This window comes from Piliocolobus tephrosceles, chromosome 12, assembly GCF_002776525.5.
Source record: "Piliocolobus tephrosceles isolate RC106 chromosome 12, ASM277652v3, whole genome shotgun sequence".
Classification (NCBI taxonomy): Eukaryota; Metazoa; Chordata; class Mammalia; order Primates; family Cercopithecidae; genus Piliocolobus; species Piliocolobus tephrosceles.
In genome coordinates this window covers 67,661,628-67,685,483 of record NC_045445.1, presented here as the reverse complement: position 1 = coordinate 67,685,483, position 23,856 = coordinate 67,661,628, and the positions used below count along the sequence as shown (strand labels likewise).

Below are 23,856 nucleotides of genomic sequence, written 5' to 3'. Positions count from 1 at the left end.
TTCATGCATCTGTTTAGTTGTTTAAAGTAGAAGAAAATACATAGTCATTTGGAACTTGTATCATGTACAAGATGAAGGGAGAAAAACCTAAACCTATTTTATCAAATATGGAGTATATTTTATTCAAGCCATTAGCATTATAAAAAATCAAGGTTGATATTAAATAACAGAGGAAGCATTTGTGATGTCAGGATTGGTATAAGGTACAGAGGGCGAGATAATTTCCTTTCTCTCTCCCCTTTCTCTGTCTTATTCTTATCTTGCTTACAGTCCTTCCCAGTATACCTATAATCACATTAACTATTTTTTTTTTTTTCTAATTGGAGATATTTCTTTTCTTCCCTCTCTTTCTCCACACTTTTTTGGAAATAAGTTACCTATTTGGAAGGCATGTAGTTGACAAATTTGATGAACAGCTACAGAATACTTGGACCTAAGGAAAAAGTAGAGTTGAATCTCGGGAATTTTTGACCATGTAAGAATTCTTAGTATATTACCTAGAATGGCTGAAGTTTCTTTGGTATCCTCCTTGGGAAGAATTTGCTAAGTGAAACAAAGGTAGTAAGATTGAATGGGCAATATTTTTAAAAAGCTACACAAGAGATAGTTCATTTTCCAGTGTTTCAACTGTAACTCGTCATATATAAGCAATGAGTTTACTTCCTATACTGCATAATATACATGGACTATAAAATTGAGGTTCTTTTTGAATAGGTAATGTATGTACGTGTTAAGAAACATTACAAAGGGGCATGACATAAAAAGGAAACCTTTTCTTACATTGACCCCTGTCTACCAGTTACCTAGTTTCCTTTGATTGAAGTTACATGCATTTGAGTTTGTGTCACTTCAATTCTGAGCACCCGTCTTTTGCTAATTAACTGACTAGCCTGAAAAGAGATTGGTTAGAGTACAAGCACAAATGCTAGGGTCTTGTCTTCCTGATAGAGGTGAGGGAAATTCTGCTGTTTGCAGTAACAAGATAAGGGCAAGGATAGAGCATTACCCAAATTTCTGCAAAAAAGGTTGACCTATGTTAGGTAGACTCAAAACCTTTTATTATGACAATTGTAAATGAGCTACAGTTGATTATTAAAGCAATCCTTAGCAACTTTGTTAGCGGTTCTCAGATATGACTATATGGATCTACATTCTATACATAAAAATCTTTCACTATATCCAGTATTTCCTACATTCCCAAATGAGCAAATCTATATATTCCTATCAAACTCTAAATTAAATATATTAATAACTAGTCCAGTAATAAGATGATTTTTTGTGCATGATGGCAACCACCTTTAAATATATCATTATTCTCAAATTTGATACAATATTTAATTATGTATGGACAGATTGTGACTGCCAAATATTAGCACGGAGAAACTATTTTTAAAATTATACTTTAAGTTCTAGGGTACATGTGTACAACGTGCAGGTTTGTTACATAGTTATACATGTGCCATATTGGTTTGCTGCACCCATCAACACATCAATTACGTTAGGTATTTCTCCTAATGTAATGTTATCCCTCCCCCAGTCCCCACCCCCCGACAGGCCCCAGTGTGTGATGTTTCCCTCCATGTGTCCATGTGTTCTCATTGTTCAGCTCCCACTTGTAAGTGAGAACATGTGGTGTTTGATTTTCTGTTCTTGTGATACTTTGCTTAGAATGATGGTTTCCGGCTTCATTCATGTTCCTGCAAAAGACATGAACTCATCCTTTTTTATGGCTGCATAGTATAGCATGGAGATATGTTTTTTATATAAATAAACGTTTCATATTTGAGAGATAAATGGTTTTCTGGATACCTGTTTGATAGTTTGTATTTGTGACGAGAGTTACTAATTGAATGCTGAATTTAATAAATTCTGCCACAGAGACTTTTTAGGAGGGATTTGGGAAAAATTTATATTGTTGAATAAAGAGGAAGACCCCACAATTATATAGCAAGAGTTATAAACATTGAAAAGAAACAGGAGGCTGGCACCGTGGCTCATGCCTGTAATCCCAGCACTTTGGGAAGCTAAGGCAGGTGGATCACTCAAGGCCAAGAGTTCGAGATCAGAGTGGCCAACGTAGTGAAACCTGCCTCTACAAATACAAATATTAGATAGGCATGGTGACAAGCACCTATAACCCCAACTACTCAGAACCTGAGATAGTGCCACTGCCTCCAGCCTGGGTGAAAGAGCGAGACTCCATCTCAAAATTGAAAAAAAAAAAAGGAAGCATTAAAGAAACAGGAGTGTAATAACTATATAGGGACTCATTTTTTTTTTCAATATGACATTGAAATACAAAAGTTTACCTTTCAATAATGCATATTAAAAGAAGCATAGAAAAGAACAGAAAGTACATAAAAAGGTAAAAATGAAATAAATATAGCAAGTAAAGTGCTATGTCATCTATTATAAACATCTTATTTGAAGAAAAATAGGTTGACTTGCAAATTGCTGTGTTCTACTTTTCTATTCTTAACCTAATAGGAAAACGATTATGCATCAGGACATCTATTCATTAAATAAAACAATGACCTGTTAGGGTAATAATGAGCATGCTCTAAATTAATTGCTAATAATAAAACTATAGAAAATGTCCCTTTTCTAAATGTTTGCAATGGTAACTTCAGACAGTGATAAGTAGAAAATGAAACGTTCATTTATTTGAATAGTATACTAGAATTTCAGGGAACATAGTAATACACATATACAATGCATACAATGTTAGTTAAGTCAATAATCAAATCTGGCAGAGAAATATGGGTGTGGATTTGAGAGGGACAGAGAAAGAATTAAAACTATAAAAATAGAAATATTGAGATAATCGGTACATGTATAACTGACAAAAAAGAAATAGTAGTACTTAACAAAAAGAAACAAATATTTTATCATTAATAACATCATAGAAGAAATCAGGTAGAGGATGACAGAAATATCATGTAGGAAGCATAAGAAACCAAGTGATTAGAAATTGTAAGGAGAGTGACTATGGATAACAAATATAATGAAAACTTTGAGGTTACATATCTACAGAATGGGGTCTGATGGTTATAAAAGGGCTTCAAGTGGAGCAGCTGTATTACATGTTGGGCTTACAGGTAGGGTTGCTTAAATGTCTCCTCTCCTGCCTTGCACTTACTCTATCACTCATTCTATCTATTTGCTTTAGTCCAATTCCCTCATTTTACAGATGAGCAAAATGCAAGAGAGAAGGCTAGTGATTGCCCAAGGTCTCATAGTTAGTATAAGGAATAGGCCTGAGCATCATACTGTATATTACAGCTATGTTAGTGTATAAAGCAAAGAAATCCAGAGGGTTATATGAATTTATTGTACCTCAATCTTATTTAAATTTGAAAAGTTACTTAAGTTTTCTTTGATAATTTTATTTAAAAGGCTTATTAATAAATATTTTCCATGTTATACAAATGTTTTGTATTATCCTTAGTGATTATTATTTAAATAGTCTCCTCAAAAATAGCTATTAACTTATCTATTAATTTCTTCTCAATAGTTGTAAAATTTTTATCTAAAATTGGTCATCAGAAGCAGGTCTTCTCATTACTGACAATCAGTGAAATTCTACTGTATTGACTGACTGTTAAGTAACTTATCAGCACTATCACATTTATTGTATGGTATAATGCTTTCTGGTTATTCTGTGTATTAAAGTGCAATGGTTGTTGGTAAAACTTGTGTATAATTACATGAATTTTACAGAACCATAAAGCACAATTCTATGGATTACAAACTGCAGTTTGTGAAATTTTGAAGTTCTCAAACCCCACTTTCTTTTTTTCTTTTTGTGATTTCTCATTGAGAGCTGCACGTTATATAAGTTGAGATTTTAATAAGGACAATTGATTTTTATATTGTTTGTATTCTACAATATGTAGCTTAAAATCAAATTTTATTAATAATAATCAATGTTTATGCTTAAAGGGACTACTTCCACAGCTCCACCAATCCTGAATCCTTATCCTTGGGTTGAAATGTGATAGGAGAATATTCAAAGAAATACATTCAGGGTTTATCTTCTCTCATTTCTTCTTTGATATCCTGATAAAGCCTAGGAAATAGTTTGAATGTCCACCAAATACACAATGGATAGACGATGTCTGACCCATTTTTATAGCTTTTCTTTTAATACATAGTTTTAGTAATAATTGGTACTATGACTACTAAATGTTAGTTTTCTAATGAACCATGTATACAAACTCAGAACGTGAATGGATGCATTTAGAACATTAGGTCTGTATTTATGTGTTACCTTTAAGTGCGAACACTTCATAGGAAATAGATTCACCTGGTATCAGTTTCCCAGAAGAGGGTTTATGGTCTCTAGGGAACTGTCCATGGAATTTTTTTTTTTTTTTTTATGTTGGTTTAGTGCAAAAAGATTGTGAACAAACCACTTTTTAAAAACTTTTATTTTAGCTTCGGGGTACATGTGAAAGTTTGTTATGTAGGTAAACGTGTCACAGGGGTTTGTCGTACAGATTATTTCATCACCTAGGTATTAAGCCCAGTATCCAGTAGTTATCTTTTCTGCTCCTCTCCCTCCTCCCACCCTCCACCCTCAAGTAGACCCCAGTGTCTCTTGTTCCCTTCTTTGTATGAACAATGCTTCTAAATAATAATGACTGATAAATTGAAACATGAATTATGGAAATAATTATTTAATACATTATATTATATATAACATAATAAAGCGGTGTATATGTACATTTAAAATATTTTCTCCCATTACGTAGGTTGTCTTTTCACTCTGTTCATTGTTTCCTTTAATGTGTAAAAGCTTTTTAATTTGTATATATGCATATACGTATATAAACAGCTTTACTGAAGTATAATTGTTATACAAAAACTGCACATATCTAATATGTACAATTTGATGGATTTGAACACATGCACCCATGAAAACATCACTACAATCAAGGTAATACATTTATCCATCACCTCCAAAAGTTTTCTCCTGGCCAGGAGCGGTGGCTCACACCTGTAATTCCAGCACTTTGGGAGTCCGAGGTAGAGAGGATCATTTGAGGTCAGGAGTTTGAGACCAGCCTGACAAACATGGAGAAACCCCATCTCTACTAAAAATACAAAAAAAAAAAAAAAAAAATAGCCAGGTGGGGTGGTGCATGCCTGTAGTTCCAGCTACTCAAGAGGCTGAGGCAGGAGAATTGCTTGAGCCTGGGAGGAGGAGGTCGCAGTGAGCCAAGATTGCGCCATTGTACTCCAGCCTGGGTGACAGAACGAGACTCTGTCTCAAAAAAAAAAAAAAAAAAAAAAAAAAAACAAAAAAAAAAAATTCCCTGCCCCTTTGTTGTGCATGTGTGTTTAGAACACTTCACATGATATTTACCATCTTACATTTTTAAGTATATAATGCATTATTGTTTACTATAGGCACTATGTGGTACAACAGGTTGCTAGAATATATTCAGCATGCATAACTGAAATTGATGGCTTTGGAACAATTCCCCATTTCCCACTTACCTCAGACCTTGGCAACCACCATTCTACTCTCTGCTTCTGCAAACTTTTCTATTTTAGGTACCTCATATAAGTGAAATTATGCAGGAGTTTTCCTATGGTTGGTTTGTTTCACTTAGCATAATATCTTCTAGGTTCATCTGTGTTGTAACAAACAGCTGAATTTGCTTCTTCTCTAAGGCTGAATACTCTTCTGTTATATGTGTATACCACATTTTCTTTATCCATTTATACATTAAAGAATATTTGGGTTGTCTTCGTGTTTTGGCTGTTGTGAATAGTACTGCTATGCACCTGGGAGTGTGGATATATTTTCAAGATGCTGATTGTAATTTTTTGAATATATAAACAGAAGTGATTATTGAATCATGTGATAGTACTATTTTTAATTTTTTGAGGAACCTCCATACTGTTTTCCACAATAAATGTACGATTTTACATATCCATCATAGTGTATAAGGATTACAGTTTCTTCACATCCTTGCTAATGCTTATTATCTTATATAAAAATTAATAGCCATCCTAACAGGTGTGAAGTGATATCTAGCTGTGGTTTTGATTTGCATTTCCCTGATGATTAGTCATGTTGAATATCTTTTTATATTTTTTCCCTTTCTATAGGTTAACTTTTCACTCTGTTGATCGTTTCTTTTGCTGTGGCAAAGCTTTTTAGTTTGATGTAGTTCTGCTTGTCTGTTTTTGCTTTTGTTGCCTGTGCTTTTAGTGTTATTTCCAGGAGATCATTGCCAAGACCAATTCCATGAAGCTTTTCCTTTATGTTTTCCTCTACGAGTTTTACCACTTTTAATCTTCTGTTTAAGTCTTTAATCCATTTTGATTTGATTTTTGTGTATGATGTAAGATAAGGATCCAATTTCATTCTTTTGCATGTGGTTATTCAGTTTTCCCAACATTATTTGTTGAAGAGACTATCTTTTCCCTATTGTGTATTCTTAAAACTCTTATTGAAGATCATCTAATCATATATGCATGGGTTTAATTCTGAGCTCTCTATTCTGTTTTATTTGTCTATATCTCTGTCTTTATTCCAGTGCCATCCTGTTTTAATTATTGTAGCTTTGTAATATATTTTGAAATCAGGAAATGTGAGGCCATCAGCTTTGTTCATTTTTTCTCAAGATTGCTTTGGCTAAACAGTTGACTTTTGTGATTCCACATGAATTTTAGAATTTTTTTTTATCTCTGTAAAAATGCCATTTGGATTTTGATGGGTATAACATTAAATCTCTCAGAAACTGAATTTATGATCCTGGTCATCCAACAATTAGTGTGTTTATATTCATGTTTAGTAACATAAATAGCAAACTGGAGCAATAGTAGATCTATAAAGCCAGGCACATTAGTCTGCTAGGGCTGCCTTAACAAAGCACCACAGATTGGGTGTCATAAACAAATAGAAATTAATTTTCTCACAGTTCTGGAGGCTGGAAGTCCAAGGTCAAGGTGTTGGGCAGGTTTAATTTTTATTGAGGACTTTCTCCTTAGCTTGCAGATGGCTGCCTTCTTGCTGTATCCTCACATGGCTTTTCCTCTGTGTGTACATGCTGGGAGAGAAAGAGAGACCGCTCATGTCTCTTCCTCTTAATAAGGACAACAGTCATTTTGGCCTAGAGCCACCATTCTTATGATTTGGCTTACCCTTAGTTATCTCTTTAAAGACTCTGTTTCCAAATACATTCACATTGGGAGTTAAGGTTTCAATGTATTAATTTTTGGGAAACACAATTTAGTCCATAATGCCCTGTAAACACTTATTTAAGATACAATTGCTGTACCTGAAAATAATAGAAATGCATTAAATTGGATTAAAATATGTGAAGAGGAATCTCTCAACCCACTCAAATATTAGCAGGATGGGTTTTCTCTGGAAAGTATTGCCTTAGATTTTGACAGACTGGAGTAATGGGTCAGTTCTAGAAGATGACCTGTGTTGCATAAAAGTAAGGATCTGCACATATATTCAAGAAACCATTTTAGAAATACAGAATCAGCAAGATCTAGCTTAACAGCAGCACATGAGCAAATAACCTAAGAGCCAAGAATACAAGGCAGGGCTCAAGGTAGATATTATGTAGTAGCAAGTAGATTCCTTTAGGAATTGGGTACAAAACAAATATTTTGGTACTAGATATTGAGAGTTCTGGGGCATGGGGTCAGTTATTGGGTGGGAGGACTTAGGCATTCAGGGACAACAGTAAGACTAGAACTAGTACTGGGAGAGGGTATCTGGCAGTAAAATGATGGTTGGGGACCCTCAAAAGGCAGACTTAATTTCACAATTTACACCAGGGTGCTAAAAGGAAACTTAATGAAGAAAATGCAGCACTAGGAAATGAGACACAAAGCAGGCTACTTAACTGAGAGATCTGAATCAAGGAAAATAGTCACCAATCAGGAGAGGTTGGAATGGAGGAGAAAAGTATGAGAAAGTGGCATGAAAGAAAGAAGGGAAATTACCTCAACCTCATATAAAGGGAGTACAATTAGTAAGGGCTGAAGTTGAAAATGACAAACAGAGGAAGAAAATAATTCAAAATGTACAATGAAAAGTAGTATGTGTGAAAGCAGGGAGAAAAGTTTAGTATCTAGGGAAGAAGGTACAAACATTGGGTTACGATGCAATGTAAGCTTGCCTCAAAAACCAAAAAATCTAAATACCTACAGCTTCTGTTTACAAAGTGAAGGGTATTTCCAAATATGCATGCTATTAAATGGCTATAATGTAAGTCATGGATGAGTTAGTAATTCATTGGTTTGTAAACAGTAAGAGCTCATTAATACTTAACTGCTATTCAATTATAGGCCTCTGCATTACTACTACTTATCCTGTCCATGATAAGAAATTGAAGTATAATCACATTGCAAGCTTTGTATGTTTCATATGTAATATAATGTCTTTACTAGAGAATGCTCCTTCCTTTTACATCAAACCTCAAAAAGGTAGGTTTTCTTTTATACATACAGATTTTTTTTCTTAGTGTCTTTAAATTTTAGCATTATGCCCTTTTTGTTAAATCTCCTACATTTGCATGATATTCCAGCAATATATTCCACTACTTGAACATAGGGACACTCTGCATTTTTATGCCTGTAATTATCTCACATAATTACGTATATTATGTAAGTAAATATATAGCATTTTATATGTATGTATAATGATGAACATCCTTTTTTCTTTTCATTATTTGCTGCTAGATTAAACAAAACCCTCTTTCTTATACCAGAAAATGAAATTGGAAGATGTCTTTATGATGACGAGCTTATCATTAGCTCATAGATCATCCTGACAACTTCCGTTTTCAAGAGAAGGTCCAAACCGAAAGAGACATCACAGTTGGTCTCCCTGACAAACAGAGATAGATCTGAGCTTTAAGGAGAAATAGCCCTTTGCTGTTCATTTGACCGTTGTTGGGGTTGTGGTTATCTTCTGTTGTGTACACATTCTAAAGCATTGAATATTCTACTGATGTTCTCCTTTTTAGGCACTGACCATCTCTTGAGAAGTAGAATCTTGGTGTATAGCTTGTATGTCTTAGTGACATGGAAAGGTGATTCCTCATTTATCAAAGAGGATTCTCTTTGAAATTCTAGTTTCATAACTTTCTCCATCGGTCTCTTCTCCATTTTTCGAATGTCATTTCTGTTTTGCCTCTGGGACTATTGATCTGGTCTTTGCCCTTTCCTGCAGAAAGGAAAGCTGTCATTAAAAAATGATGTGAATTTTTAAGTTTATTCATGTCAGCTTTTTTTTTTTTTTTTTTACCTGGAAACTGAAAATGAGAAGAGATATGCATATTTATCTAGAACTGAGTGCAACTTGACGATGTTATTTAAGAAAATGTGTTTTTGTGAAGCTTTGGTCATATGTTTTTAAAAACAAATATATTCAGGAGTATCATGGGAATTGATTTGACTCTTGTGCGTGTGTTGGCTAGTGTGTCTACTACCTCTCAGCCAAAAAGCATGTTCCACATTATCTGATGGTTAACACTGATGCATGTGCATATTGTCACTTATTAATCACAAGCCCGCACCTTCCACACTGAATTGTAACAATATCAGCAAATGACCCAAAGCACTTAGAAATTTCAGAATAAGATTAATAGCCATCCTTATTCTTTTATTTGGAATGGCTGCTAATAACTTAGTGAGGTGGCACATGACTTTTTTTTTTTTTTAATCAGGATTGTTCTTATATTTTACTGGGATGTAAAATTTGTGTATGATTCACAAAACATTTATAAAGAGGAAGGACTTTTGTGAAATGCTGAGAATGCGGGATTTTTTAAAGCTAGTTCATGATTATTTTAATCCTATTCCTGATATGATTTAATATGCAACCATTTTACACAGCTTAAGAATAGAAAAATGCATGATCATCAAGAAAGCCTATAAAGTTTCCCCATTATTGGCGTCAAAAATAATGTGTTTACTCAACAGAACTGCTTTGTGGTTTCAAATGCAACCCCTGCTCAATTTTTCCCCCACAATACTTGGAGAGTCCATTCTTAGCTTTAGCAGTAGTCTTCAGTGAGCTTCTAAATGATTGGTTAGAGCTGCAACGTTGACAGGAAATGGAAATGTTCCTTGTTAAGAAAGTCAGAGATAACTTGCTCTTCATTTCTTTGCGAGACCTGGCATTAATATTTTTTATTAAAATTATTTTGCATGTACTCAATTAAAAATTCACGAACACTCTAAAAAGAGAGCTAGTTTGTATATATAAATATGCTGATCACTTGCGTTGAGCAGTTAAGTGAACTTAGATATATCATTCCAGATTCATGTTCCAATACATAATTTTGTTGAGATTTTATTTCAATTCAAATTCATAAGGTACTCATTCTCTACCATTACCACATTTGGAAACCAGGAGTTTATATTTTTTAAATTCTTAATCCAGCTTTATTTTCATGACTCTGGTAATTAGTGGCTTGGGATGTTTGTATTTCAGATTTAGCCTGGGAATTACCTAGTTTAAGAATTTACCAACGAGATTTTCCCCTGTTAATTCTTTTTTTGCATAAAGTGTCTCAAAATGTGACACAAAATTCTTCTCAGTGGATATTATTTTGAAATTGTTTAAAATCTATTTGAAATGTGAGTATCTTTTGCTTCACAAGGTTTCTCCTTTAAAAAAAGAATCTACAGCTAAAAAGTAGCTTATTTATCCCAAAACATATGAAAGGGAGAGGGAGGGAGTGTTGGGACCCATCTTGATAACAAGAGTCATCTTTTGTAAGGTTTCATTCCAGGCTAATGGCTGGTGAAATTGTTCTGGGTGGTTAAAATGAAATAAAATGAGTTAAAAAACATGAAGTAAAGCAAGCAGAATGGATTATTGCTTTTCTTTGAAGGCACAATAGCCATACTCTGTCTCTTTTTGTTATTCATATCTATGTGGCAGATAAAGCCAGGGTTTTGAATGCCATGATGGCCAAATGAAGGCTATAAATTCAGAGCTTTGGTGCAAAATTCTATAGCTAGCAGGCACTAGAACAGGATGCCGAGGATTTGGATTCTCAAATTGTTTTAACTGATGAATATTCACAGTTGAAGAAAGGAGCCAGTACAGTTCTTAGCCCTCTCTGAGAAACATCATGCTAGAAGTGACATAATTAATGTTCTACTAAAAAGTACACTTATTGACACAGACATAAGAAGGAAAAGCAGTGTGAAAGTCAAAGTTGATATTTCTTTCAAAATGGTTCAGAAGTTTTCCTGAGAACGCTATAAAAATGAAGGCAGTTTTGAACATATAAAAAAGTCAAATGATAGGCTATTTATAATTCAGTTTTAAAAAGTATTCGTCTATGTGATTGTATCTTCTTTCAGTGAACAAAAAAGGACTTTTAAATGTCTGGAAGCCTGCAGCTATCAATTCAAAAGTTTTATGAATTCGTATAGTGAGGTGGAAAAAGTACCTGGTTTTACGGTGTTGTTACACAGCTGAAAAAAATGGTGTCATATCAGGTTGGGATCACATTTGTCTAAGAAAAAATAACATGAGTATTTCCTTTGTCAACACAGGAGATGAGCTGTATGATATGGGAAAATTATACTCTCTGATCTATCCTTCTCTTATGGAAGTAACTAGAGATTAAACTCTCCATCTGGAGTTGCATTACTTTTATACAGTTTTTATGTAAGGCAATTTTTGCAAGAGAAAAATACTAGCAAAAAAGGTCCAAATTTCTTTACAAAATTACAAGTCCGTTTGGAATTCTGCATTTTTATTTCTTTCTCCTGGTGTTATGATATGTAGAACAAACAAAGAAAAGCCAAGTATTCCAAGTTAAGAAGTTGTGTATATGTATACTATGTGCTTCTAATATGTCTTTATTTATCACATGTTGTGTGTGAAAAAATTTGCATATTGTTTACTCCAAATAATCTAATTCATATTATAGTGTGATTATAATATGTCATTGGCAAATAACCCTAATTTCCTATTAAAGTATACTTTTAACATTAACTAGATACAAATCCTGTAATAAAAATAAAAACACCTTATTTTTTGAAAAATTTTGTCCTTGTCTTTTAGTCACAGTTATAAGTTTAGTCATTTCATTTGGGAGAAAAGTAGTATCCTACCCACTCTTTCAAGATTAGTGTTCTTTCAAATATATTTACTATGAAAATAATTTAATGGATGAAATTATTAGGCACTTAAAAATAATGGTTTACGTTTATTGGACATATCCTGTGTGTGCAACACCAATATTCATTTTAAGCTAAGCACGATCATATGAAATGGGTTTTATGATGTGTAAATTATCTTTCACGTGTTTTTGACATTGTGATTCATGTGTTTGCCTTTTTACTACAGATTAGGGATACATGAAATATGCCATGCTGGTTTACAAGGACTTAGCTTTCTACTTGTATAAAGAGCATTTGTCCCTGTACCCTTTGGTATGTTTACTCAATTTCTTTACTTGGTTTTATTTATCTCACCACCAAATGATACAAACATTTCTTCATTTTGTATTGTTCCTGTTTATATTAAGCATTCTTTCAGCCATACTATCTATGGTAGTCTTTGAAGAACATCAAAAGGTACTCATTCAACCAAAAATATTTGTTCCTTTCCCATGAGCTAGCTTGTTTCTTGAAATTCCCAGCATTAGGCAACCCCCTCGTCCATCTTGGCATTCATGCCTCTGTTACAATGCTGATAGATTCTTTTTACTTTAAAGTTTTCAAATTTAGTAGCCCTTACTACCACTTACATTGCACCCTTCCTTTCTTTTCTCTTCTATTTCCTGTCCTGTGTTATTCTTTTTTTTTTTTTTTTAATGCTGGTCACAACCTACTAAATTATTTTAATAAACAATTACTAAAGAGGATCAACCCATCATTTGAAAAACACTAACAGTATTAAACCTGACTTGAAGTTGTATTTAAAAACAATTTAAATACATTTAAGACATGTATTCTTTTACCTAGAATAGTCTTTCCTTGTGAGCCAGTCAGTAATGCAATGCTGATTTCTTTTCTTTTTTCCCAAATCTTTATGACTTATTTCTTTTTTCTTTTTTTTTTTTTTTTCATTTTATTTTTCCGTAAGTTATATTGCAGTACAGATGGTATTTGGTTACATGAGTAAGTTCTTCAGTGGAAATTTGTGAGAACCTGGTGCATCCATCCCCCGAGCAGTATATACTGCACCATATTTGTAGTCTTTAATCCTTTGCCCCCTCCCACTATTACCCCCAAGTCCCCAAAGTTCTTTGTATCATTCTTACGCCTTTGTGTCCTGATAGCTTAGCTCCCACATATCAGCGAGAACATACAATGTTTGGTTTTCCATTCTTTCACTTAGTTAATAGTTACTTCACTTAGAATAATAGTCTCTCATCTCATCCTGGTCATTGCAAATGCTGTATATGTACATACATGTATATCAGAGTTTCTTTACCCACTCGTTGATTGATGGGCATTTGGGTTGGTTGCACAATTGTGCTATTGTGAATTGTGCTGCTGTAAACATGCATGTGCAAGTATCTTTTTCAAATAATAACTTCTTTTCCTCTGGGTAAAGAGAAAAAAAAAAAGAAAGAAAAAAAGAAAACCCAGTAGTGGGTTTGCTGGATCAAATGGTAGTTCTACTTTTAGTTATTTAAGAAATCTCCACACAATTTTCTATAGTGGCTGTACTAGTTTACATCCTCACTAGCAGCATAGAAGTGCTCCCCGATCATCTCATCCATGCCAACAGCTACTGTTTTTTTGATTCTTTGATTATGGCCATTCTTACAGGAGTAAGGGGGTATTGTATTTTGATTTGCATTTCCCTGATTATTAGTGATGTTGAGCATTTTTTCATATGTTTGTTGGCCATTTGTGTATCTTCTTTTGAGAATTGTCTATTCAAGTCCTTAGCCCACGTTTTGATGTGATTGATTGTTTTTTTTTTTTTTTTTTTCGTACTGATTTGTTTGAGTTAGTTGTAGATTCTGGATATTAGTCCTTTGTCAAATGCAAAGATTATGAAGGTTTTCTCCTATTCTGTGGATTGTCTGTTCACTCTGTTGACTGTTCCTTTTGCTGTGCGAAAGCTCTTTTGTTTAATTAGGTCCTAGCTATTTATCCTTGTTTTTATTGCAATTGCTTTTGGGTTTTTGGTCATGAATTCCTTGCCTATGCTGATGTCTAGAGGGTTTTTTTCTGATTTTATCTTCTAGAATGTTTATTTTTGGGTCTTAGGTTTAAGTTCTTAATCCATCTTGAGTTGATTTTTGTATAAGATGAGAGATGAGGATCCAGTTTCATTCTCCTATATATGGCTAGCCAGTTATCCCAGCACCATTTGTTGAAAAGGGTATCCTTTCTTTACTTTATGTTTTTGTTTGCTTTGTTGAAGATCAGTTGTCTGTATTTGGGTTTCTTTCTGGATTCTCTATTCTGTTCCATTGGTCTATGTGCCTATTTTTCTACCAGTACCATGCCATTTTGGTGACTATGGCCATATAGTATAGTTTGAAATCAGGTAGTGTGATGCCTCCAAGATTGATCTTTTTGCTTAGTCTTGCTTTGGCTATGCAGGTTCTTTTTTGGCTCCATATAAATTTTGCAATTGCTTTTTCTAACTCTGAAGAATGATGGTGGTATTTTGATGGGGATTGCATTGAATTTGCAGATTGCTTTTAACAGTATGGTCATTTTCACAATATTGATTCTACCCATCCATAAGCATGGATGTGTTTCCATTTGTTTGTGTCGTCTATGATTTCTTTTAGCAGTGTTTTGTAGTTTTCCCTGTAGAAGTCTTTCGACTCCTTTGTTAGATATATTCCTAAGTTATTTATTTATTTATTTTTGGCAGCTATTGTGAAAGGGGTTGAGTTCTTGATTTGATTCTCTGCTTGGTCACTGTTGGTGTACAGAAGAGCTACTTATTTGTGTACATTAATCTTGTATCCAGAAACTTTGCTGAATTCTTTTATCAGTTCTAGAAGCTTTCTGGAGGAGTCCTTAGGATTTTCAAGGTAAACAATCATATCATCAGCAAAGAGGGTCAGTTTGACTTCCTTTTTACTGATTTGGATGCCCTTTGTCTTTTTCTCTTGTCTGATTTATCTGGGTAAGATTTCCAGTACTATGTTGGAGTGGTGAGAATGGCATCCATTTCATGTTTCCATTCTCAGGGGGAATGCGTTCAACTTTTTCCCATTCAGTATTATGTTGGCTGTGGGTTTGTCATAGATAGCTTTTAATTAAATTAAGGTATGTCCCTTGTATGCTGATTTTGCTGAGGGTTTTGTTCAGAAAGTGATGCTGGATTTTGTCAAATGCTTTTTCTGCATCCTTTGAGATGATCATGTGATTTTTGTTTTAAATTCTCTTTATGTGGTGAATCACATTTATTGGCTTGCATATGTTAAACCATCCCTGCATCCCTGGGATGAAACGCACTTGATCATGGTGGATTATCTTTTTGATATGTTGTTGGGTTCAATTAGCTAGTATTTTGTTAAGGATTTTAGCATCTATGTTCATCCAGGATATCGGTCTGTAGTTTTCTTCTTTGGTTGTGTCCTTTCCTGCTTTTGGTATTAGGGTGATGCTGGCTTCATAGAATGAATTAGGGAGAGTTCCTTCTGTCTCTATCTTGTGGAATAGTGTCAAAAGGATTAGTACCAATTTTTCTTTGAATGTCTGGTAGAATTCTACTGTGAATCTGTCTGGTCCTGGATGTTTTTTTGTTGGTAATTTTTAAATTACCATTTCAGTCTCACTGCTTCTTATTGATCTGTTCAGGGTATGTAATTCTTCCTGATTTAAGCTAGGTAGGTTGTTTTTTCCAGGAATTTATCCACCTCTTCTAGGTTTTCTAGTTTATGTGCATAAAGGTGTTCATAGTAGCCTTGGATGATCTTTTGTCTTTCAATGTTGTCAGTTGTAATATTTCCTATTTCATTTCTCAGTGAGGTTATTTGGATTTTCTCTCTTCTTTTCTTAGGTTAATCTTGCAAATGGTCTATCAATCTTATTTATGTTTTCAAAGAACCAGCTTCTTGTTTCATTTATCTTTTGTACTTTTAAAAATTTCAATTTTGTTTAGTTATGCTCTGATCTTGGTTATTTCCTTTCTTCTTCTGGGTTTGGGTTTGGTTTGTTCTTGTTTCTCTAGTTCCTTGGGGTATGACCTTAGATTGTCTGTTTTTGCTGTTTTAGACTTTTTGATGTAGGCATTAGGGCTATGAACTTTCCTCTTAGCACGGCCTTAGCTGTATCCCAGAGGTTTTGATAGGTTATGTCATTATTGTCATGCAAACTGAGGGTTCTTAGCTTTGGTGGTTTAATGCTCTATTTTTGTGCTGGTTTACCACCTGCCAGGAGGTGGCACTTTCCAGAAAGCATCAGCTGTAGTAATGAGGAGAGGGACTGGCAGTGGGCAGAGTCCTAGAGTTCCCAAGATTATATGTCCTTTGTCTTCAGCTACCAGAGTGGGTAGGGAAGGACTATTAGGTAGGGGCGGGGTTAGGTGTGTCTGAGCTCAGACTCTCCTTGGGCAGGTCTTGCTGTGGCTGCTATGGGGGTTGAGGTGTACCTAAGAGGGTTATGGCTGCCTCTACTGAGTCATGCAGGTTGTCAGGGAAGTGGGGAAAATCCAGCAGTCACAGGCCTCACCCAGCTCCTGTGCAAACGGAAGGGCTGGTTGCACTCCCACCGTGCCACCTGCAACAGCCCCAAGTCTGTTTCCAGGTGGAGGGCAGGCTTGAAAAGTTGCCTGAGGCTTTCTGCCACCCAGCTGTAAGAGAAAAGGGCTTTAGTTCTTCCCCTGCCTGTAAAATCTGAAAGCTGGATTCACACTCTTCCCTGAGTTCTGACCAAGAGGCTTCTCACCCCGCTCAAATTGTTACAAAGTTCAGCCAGGGAAGTCCTTCTCCCCTGTGTGGTTTTACCCCTCCTCCTCTGACCTCCCTCCTGATGGACCCCTGTGGTGCCAGGCAGGAATGGGTTGCCTGGGGGTTCAGTGAGTTCCCAGGGCCTCCCTGCTGCCTTCTCCACCCCTGTATTTAACTCAGCTTGGCTCTCTAACTTGACTTAGCTCCAGGTAAAGTTGGAACATCTCCTGCAAACAGACTTTCAGCTTCTCCAGTGGGGGTGTGTGTTTGGGAAAGGAGCAGAATGCTGATGGATTCTTGAGGGTAGGCCTAGATGGTGTGCCATTGTACACACGCAACCCTGGGCATGTTGGCTCTAGCTGACCAGTAGAGAGCAGGCCAATTGGGAAAAATCAAGTTGAAGATCTTGAAAAGAAAACATATACACAAATCAACTGGAGATGGAATAAAGACTTAAATGCAAAACCCAAAACTGTAAAAACCTGGAAGACAACCTAAGAAATACCATTCTGGATATAGAAACTGGGAAAGATTTCATGACAAAGACACCAAAAGCAATCGCAACAAAAGCAAAAATTGACAAAGGGAATTGAATTAAAAAACTTCTGCACAGCAAAAGAAACCATCAACAAAGTAAACAGACAACTCATAGAATGGGAGAAAATATTCGTGTACTATGCATCTGACAAAGGTCTGATATCCAGCATCTATAAGGAACTTAAATTTACAAGAGAAAAACAAACAACTGCATTAAAAAGAGGGCAAAGGACATGAACGGACACTTTACAAAAGAAGATATACATCAGCCAACAAGCATATGAAAAAAAGCTAAATATCAATAATTATTAGAGAAATGCAAAACAACAACATATCATCTCAACCAGTCAGAATGACTACTTAAAAAGTAAACAAACAAACAAACAGATACTGGCAAGGATGAGGAGAAAAGGGATTGCTTATACACTGGTGGTGGGAATCTAAATTAGTTTAAGTATTGTGGAAAGCAGTGTGGTAATTCCTAAGAGAGCTAAAAGTAGAACTACCATTCGACCCAGCAATCTCATTACTGGGTATAAGCCCAAAGATTTATAAATTATTCTATCATAAAGACACACACATATGTATGTTCACTGCAGAACTTTTTACAATAGCAAGGATATGGAATCAACCTAAGTGCCCATCAGCGGTAGACTGGAAAAAGAAAATGTACATATACACCATGGAATACTATGCAGACATAAAAGAAGAATGAGATCATGTCCTTTCCAGGAACATGAGTGGAGCTGGAGGTCATTATCCTTAGCAAACTATGCAGAAACAGAAAAGCAAATACTGCTTGTTCTCACTTATAAGTGGGAGCTAAATGATGAGAACATGTGGACACATAGGAACAATACACACTGGGTCTATAGGAGGGTGAAGTGTGGAAGGAGGGGGAGGATCAGGAAAATTAACTCATAGATACTAGGCTTAGTACCTGAGTCATGAAAAAATCTGTACAACAAACCCCATGACACAAGTTTACCTATATAATAAACCTGCACATGTACACCTGAACCTAAAATAGAAGTTAAAAAAGAAAGAAAGATACCAAAGACAAGCCTACTTCAATCCATTTGCCTAGTCATTAACACCAACAAGTTGATGTGGTGAGTTGGAATTTTGAACTATTTTCAGAGTTACCAAGAATGCAACTCTTTTGGACCATCCATTTAAACTGGTTTCCAGGTTGGGATTTGAAATCCCAACTTATGGCAAGAGTTAATCTCATCTGCTCTAGGGTGAAAGATAGTAATGAGGATAAACCTAGAGAAATAAAGAAAGTTGTATCTGGGAGAGTTTCAGGTAAACTAGAGGGAGACTGTATTAGTCCATTTTCATGCTGCTGATAAAGACATACCCGAGACTGGGAAGAAAAAGAGGTTTAGTTGGACTTACAGTTCCACACGGTTGGGGAGGCCTCAGAATCATGGCAGGAGGCAAAAGGCACTTCTTACATGGTGGCAGCAAGAGAAAATGAGATCTGATAAAACCATCAGATCTCATGAGACTTATTGGCTACAATGAGAACAGTGTGGGGGAAACTGCTGCTGTAATTCAAATAATCTCCTACCATGTCCCTCCCAAAACACTTGGGAATTATAGGAATACAATTCAAGATGAGATTTTGGAGGGAACACAGAGCCAAACCATATCAGAGACTTTGTAGAGGAAATGCTTTATTGGAAAATGGAGGATGAGCAGTTCTTCATTGTAGGTATTTATGGTTCGAGATAGTAGTTAAACATCTCTCTGCATTTATCTCTCACTTTGTAATGTACTTTTCACAGAGATAAACTAAAGAGACATTAAACTTTGAATGCAGAGGATTTAAAAACATGGGACACATTGTCCCCTTTGAAAACCATGGACAGTGACATGTGCAAATGGAATGAGTGGTGACCACATGAAGAAGACTAAATATAATTTGATGTATTTTGAGAAGCTTCAAGCTGATCTACAATAATTGGTATTTTTTGTATAATTTCAGCTAACATTACTTTATAATATGAACTCTGCATACAAATTAATCTGAAATATTCAATATTCTCTAAACACATACTACTCTCTACCAAAGTATTACATTGGTCACCCCCAACCCCATTTTTATAGACTTTATTTTGTAGGACAGTTATAGATTTTCAGAAAAATTTAAAAGTACAGAGAATTCTCATATATCCTGTACCTAGTTTCCGCTATTATTACCATCTTAAATTAGTATGGGTAAATTTCTTATAATTAATGATCCAATGTTTGTACTTTATTTATATTTTAATTTAATTTAATTTAATTTTTTTTTTTTTTTTTGAGACAGAGTCTTGCTCTACCACCCAGGCTGGAGTGCAGTGGTGCGATCTCGGCACACTGCAACTTCTTCCTTCCCGACTCCAGTGATCCTCCCACCTCAGTCTCCTGAATAGCTGGGACTATGTGTGTGTGCCACCATGTTTGCTAATTTTTGTATGTTTTGTAGAGTTGGGGTTTTACCAAGTTGCCCAGACTGGTCTGGAGCTCCTGGGCTCAAGCTATCTGCCTGCCTGAACCTCCCAAGGTGCTGGAATTACAGCCATGAGTCACTGCACCCAGCCCAATATTTGTACTTTAGTATTAACTAAAGTTTTCACTTTATTCAGAATTCCGTAGTTTTTACCTAATGTCCCCCTGTTCTGTGATCGCATCCAGGATACCACATTCCATTTAATTGTCATGTTTCTAGGCTGCTCTTGTCTGTACAGTTTCTCAGATTTGCCTTGTTTTTGGTGACCTTTACAGTTTCGAGTACTGGTCAGGTATTTTTTGGAATATTCCTCAATAGAATTTGTCTGATGTTTTTCTGATGATAAGCCTGGGTTTATAGGTTACTGGGAGAAAGACCATTTTCATCACATCATGTCAAGGGTACATACTATCAGCATGATTTATAACTGTAGAGGCTGGCCTTTCAAAATAAAGTTTTAAATCTTTGGTTTAGCTTGATGTCTTGTCTAGTATTCCACCATTTTCTGTCATCGGCCCACACTGAAGCTATACTGACCTCCAGGTACAGCTAGCTATACAGTACTTCTTGCTATTTCACCTCTTTAGACATGTGTTTCCCCTGCTTACCTTCCATCTCTACCTATGTCGTGCATTCATACTTTTCAGAAATAGCACCTTTGCTGGGATGTTGCTGCTCAGTCATAATTAGATGACCTCCTTCTCTGCTAACTTTGGAGCTAATACAGAATGTTCCATTGGCTGAAATTTTGAGCACCAACACGATGCCACGTGGGTAGAAGAGAGAGTAACGCCTTTGCTTTCTGATGGTTCAGTGTACAAAAACTTTGTTTCATGCACAAAATTATTTAAAATACTGTAGAAAATTACCTTAAGGCTATGTGTATTAGGTGAATATGAAACATTATTCCATGTTCAGACTTGGGACCCCTCCCCAAGATATCTCATTATGTATCTGAAAATCTTCCAAAATCCAAAATAATCTGAAATTCAAAACAGTCCTGTTCCCAAGCATTTTAGATAAGGGATACTAGGCCGGGCATGGTGACTTACACCTGTAATCCTAGCACTTTGAGAGGCCAAGGTGGGTGGATCACCTGAGGTCAGGAGTTTGAGACCAACCTGGCCAACATGGCAAAACCCATCCCTACTAAAAATACAAAACTAGCTGGGCATGGTGGTGGGTGCCTGTAATCCCAGTTACTTGGGAGATTGAGGCAGGAGAATCGCTTGAAACTGAGAAGTGGAGGTTGCAGTGAGGCAAAATCGTGTCACTGCACTCCAGCCTGGGTGACACAGCAAGGCTCCATCTCAAAAAAAAATACAGATAAGGGATACTAAATCTGCACAACACTGTCCATGTTTCTGTATAGCACCTATTAAGCTGTTTGATAATGGTTTTGCTTGTTTGACTTTCCCACTGGATTTAAGCATCAGGACAAGAACTATGTCTTATTTGTGTTTCTATCCTCAAACAGCAGCATCTTGTACATTGTGGACACATAATAAGAGCTTATTGAATGAATAAATGAATAAAGAAGTGAATAAAATAACTCTGAAGCTGAAAACAAAATTGTTAACACAAGGCCATATGTTATATATTTAATATACAGTCATGCATCATTTATCAATGGGGATACATTCTAAGAAATGCATAATTCGGCAATTTTGTCATTGTGCTAGGGTTATATAGTGCACGTACACAAATTTAGATGAAATAGCCTATGACACACCTAGGCTATATGATACAGCCTATTGATTTTAAGCTATAAACCTGTATGGCATGTTACTGTACTGAATATTGTAGGCAATTGCAACACTATGGTGTTTGTGAATCTGAACATACCTAAACATAGAAAAGGTACAGTAAAAATATGGCATAAAAGATAGAAAATGGCACATCTATATAGGGCACCATGAGCAATTTGTGGACTGGAGGTTACACTGGGTGAGTTGGTGAAGGAGTGGTGAGTAAATGTGAAGTCCTAAGACATTACTATCTACTTTACAAACACTGTATACTTAGACTACACCGAATTTACTTTAGAGCTTATTTCTTCAATAATAAATTAACCTTAGCTTATTGTAACTTTGTTTACTTTACAAACTTCTATACTCTTAAAAAACTTTTTTACCCTTTTGTAGTAACACAGCTTAATACACAACCACATCTTACAACTGTATGAAAATATTTTCTTTCTTTATATATTTATTCTGTAAGCTTTTTCCTATTAACTTTTTTAAACTTTTTAAACTTTCTTGTTAAAAGTTAAGACACAAAAACACACATGAGTCTAGGCCTACACAGGGTTGGGATCATCAATGTCACTGCCTTGCACTGAAAGTTCTTCTGGGGCAACAACACACATACAGCTGTTGTCTCCTGCAATAACAATGCCTTCTTCTGTAATACCTCTTGAAAGCTCTGCCTGGGGCTGTTTTACATTAACTTATTTTTATATAAGTAGAAGGAGTACACTCTAAAATAATGATAAAAAGTACAGCGCAATACATACACGAACCAGTAACATGGTCCTTTATCATATCAAGTACCATGTACTATAAATAATTGTATGTGTTGTACTTTTTTTTTTTTTTTTTTGAGACGGAGTCTCGCTCTGTCGCCCAGGCCCGAGTGCAGTGGCCGGATCTCAGCTCACTGCAAGCTCTGCTCCCCGGGTTTATGCCATTCTCCTGCCTCAGCCTCCCAAGTAGCTGGGACTACAGGCGCCCGCCACCTTGCCCGGCTAGTTTTTTGTATTTTTTAGTAGAGACGGGGTTTCACCATATTAGCCAGGATGGTCTCGATCTCCTGACCTCGTGATCCGCCCGTCTCGGCCTCCCAAAGTGCTGGGATTACAGGCTTGAGCCACCGCGCCCGGCAATGTGTTGTACTTTTTATAGGACTGTCAGCACGGTAGGTTTTTTTTTTTTTATATACCACCAGCATCACCACAAATACGTGAGTAATGTATTAAATCATGAAACATCGACAGCTATGACATTGTTATGGGATCCTTGGGGTGTGCTTCACCATCCAGAAACCTCTGTGACTGGTGCTGCCTCTGCCTGAGTTTTTACTCGAGCCCACTGTGCTCATTCCACCCATTTGTCCTGGAAGGCTGTGCTCGGCTTGTGCTACTGGCCTGAATCTCACACCTGGCAAGGGAGAGCTAGGTGTGGAGCGGCAAGGGGTGTATGAGTGAATGAGCATGGGGTCTGGCCACTGCACATGGCTGGGCATGACGGCTGCAGTGGGGTGGGTAGTTCCAGGCACCGGCACAGGTACTGGCTCCCTGTGAGGCTGTGGCTGGACCAGGCCTAACCACAAGCAACTTTCATGGCTGACACTGAGGAATGCAGTGGTGACTGCAAGCTTGGAGATGTCAGGAACAGCAGAGCCCCAAAGAGACTGTCACAGCCATGGCTTAAGGAGCTCCTAGGTCTGGGCTCCCCGAAGTGCCACAGCTCTTCTCTCCTTCTTATCTCACTCGATGTGGTGAGCAAGGGGCATGTTTCAGGCCTATTTGTGTTAAAGCTCTTTCAGCCCTGCCATTCAGCAGGTCCCAAGTTCTTGTCCCACGCCCAGTAAAAATGAGGTATGTGGACAAGAGGAGGGTGAGCAAGGTGAAGAGGAGCTTTATTAAGTGATAGAACAGCTCAGAGGAGAATTGCAGTGGGTAGCTCCTCACCACAGCCAGGGTGTCCCAATGACATTTCAGCTCTCAGCAGAGAAGAGACTCTGGAGTGAGTAACTCCTCTCCACAGCTGGTCATCTCCACACCTCTTCAGCTTTCAGTAGAGACACTGGGGTGGGTAACTCCACTCTGCAGCTGGTTGTACTACAATCTCTTCAGATCTCATCAGAGAGGAGACCCTGGGGTGGGTAACTACTCTCTGCAGCTGGTCATCCCATTGTCTCTTCAGCTCTCAGCAGAGAGGAGAC

General features: G+C 36.5%; 1 protein-coding gene across 2 annotated transcripts in view; it reads left to right on the top strand.

Moving 5' to 3' along the window:
- The window catches only part of DACH2 (dachshund family transcription factor 2), a 714,928-nt gene that overhangs the window by 76,027 nt on the left and 615,045 nt on the right, over positions 1-23,856 (top strand). The window lies entirely within an intron of this gene.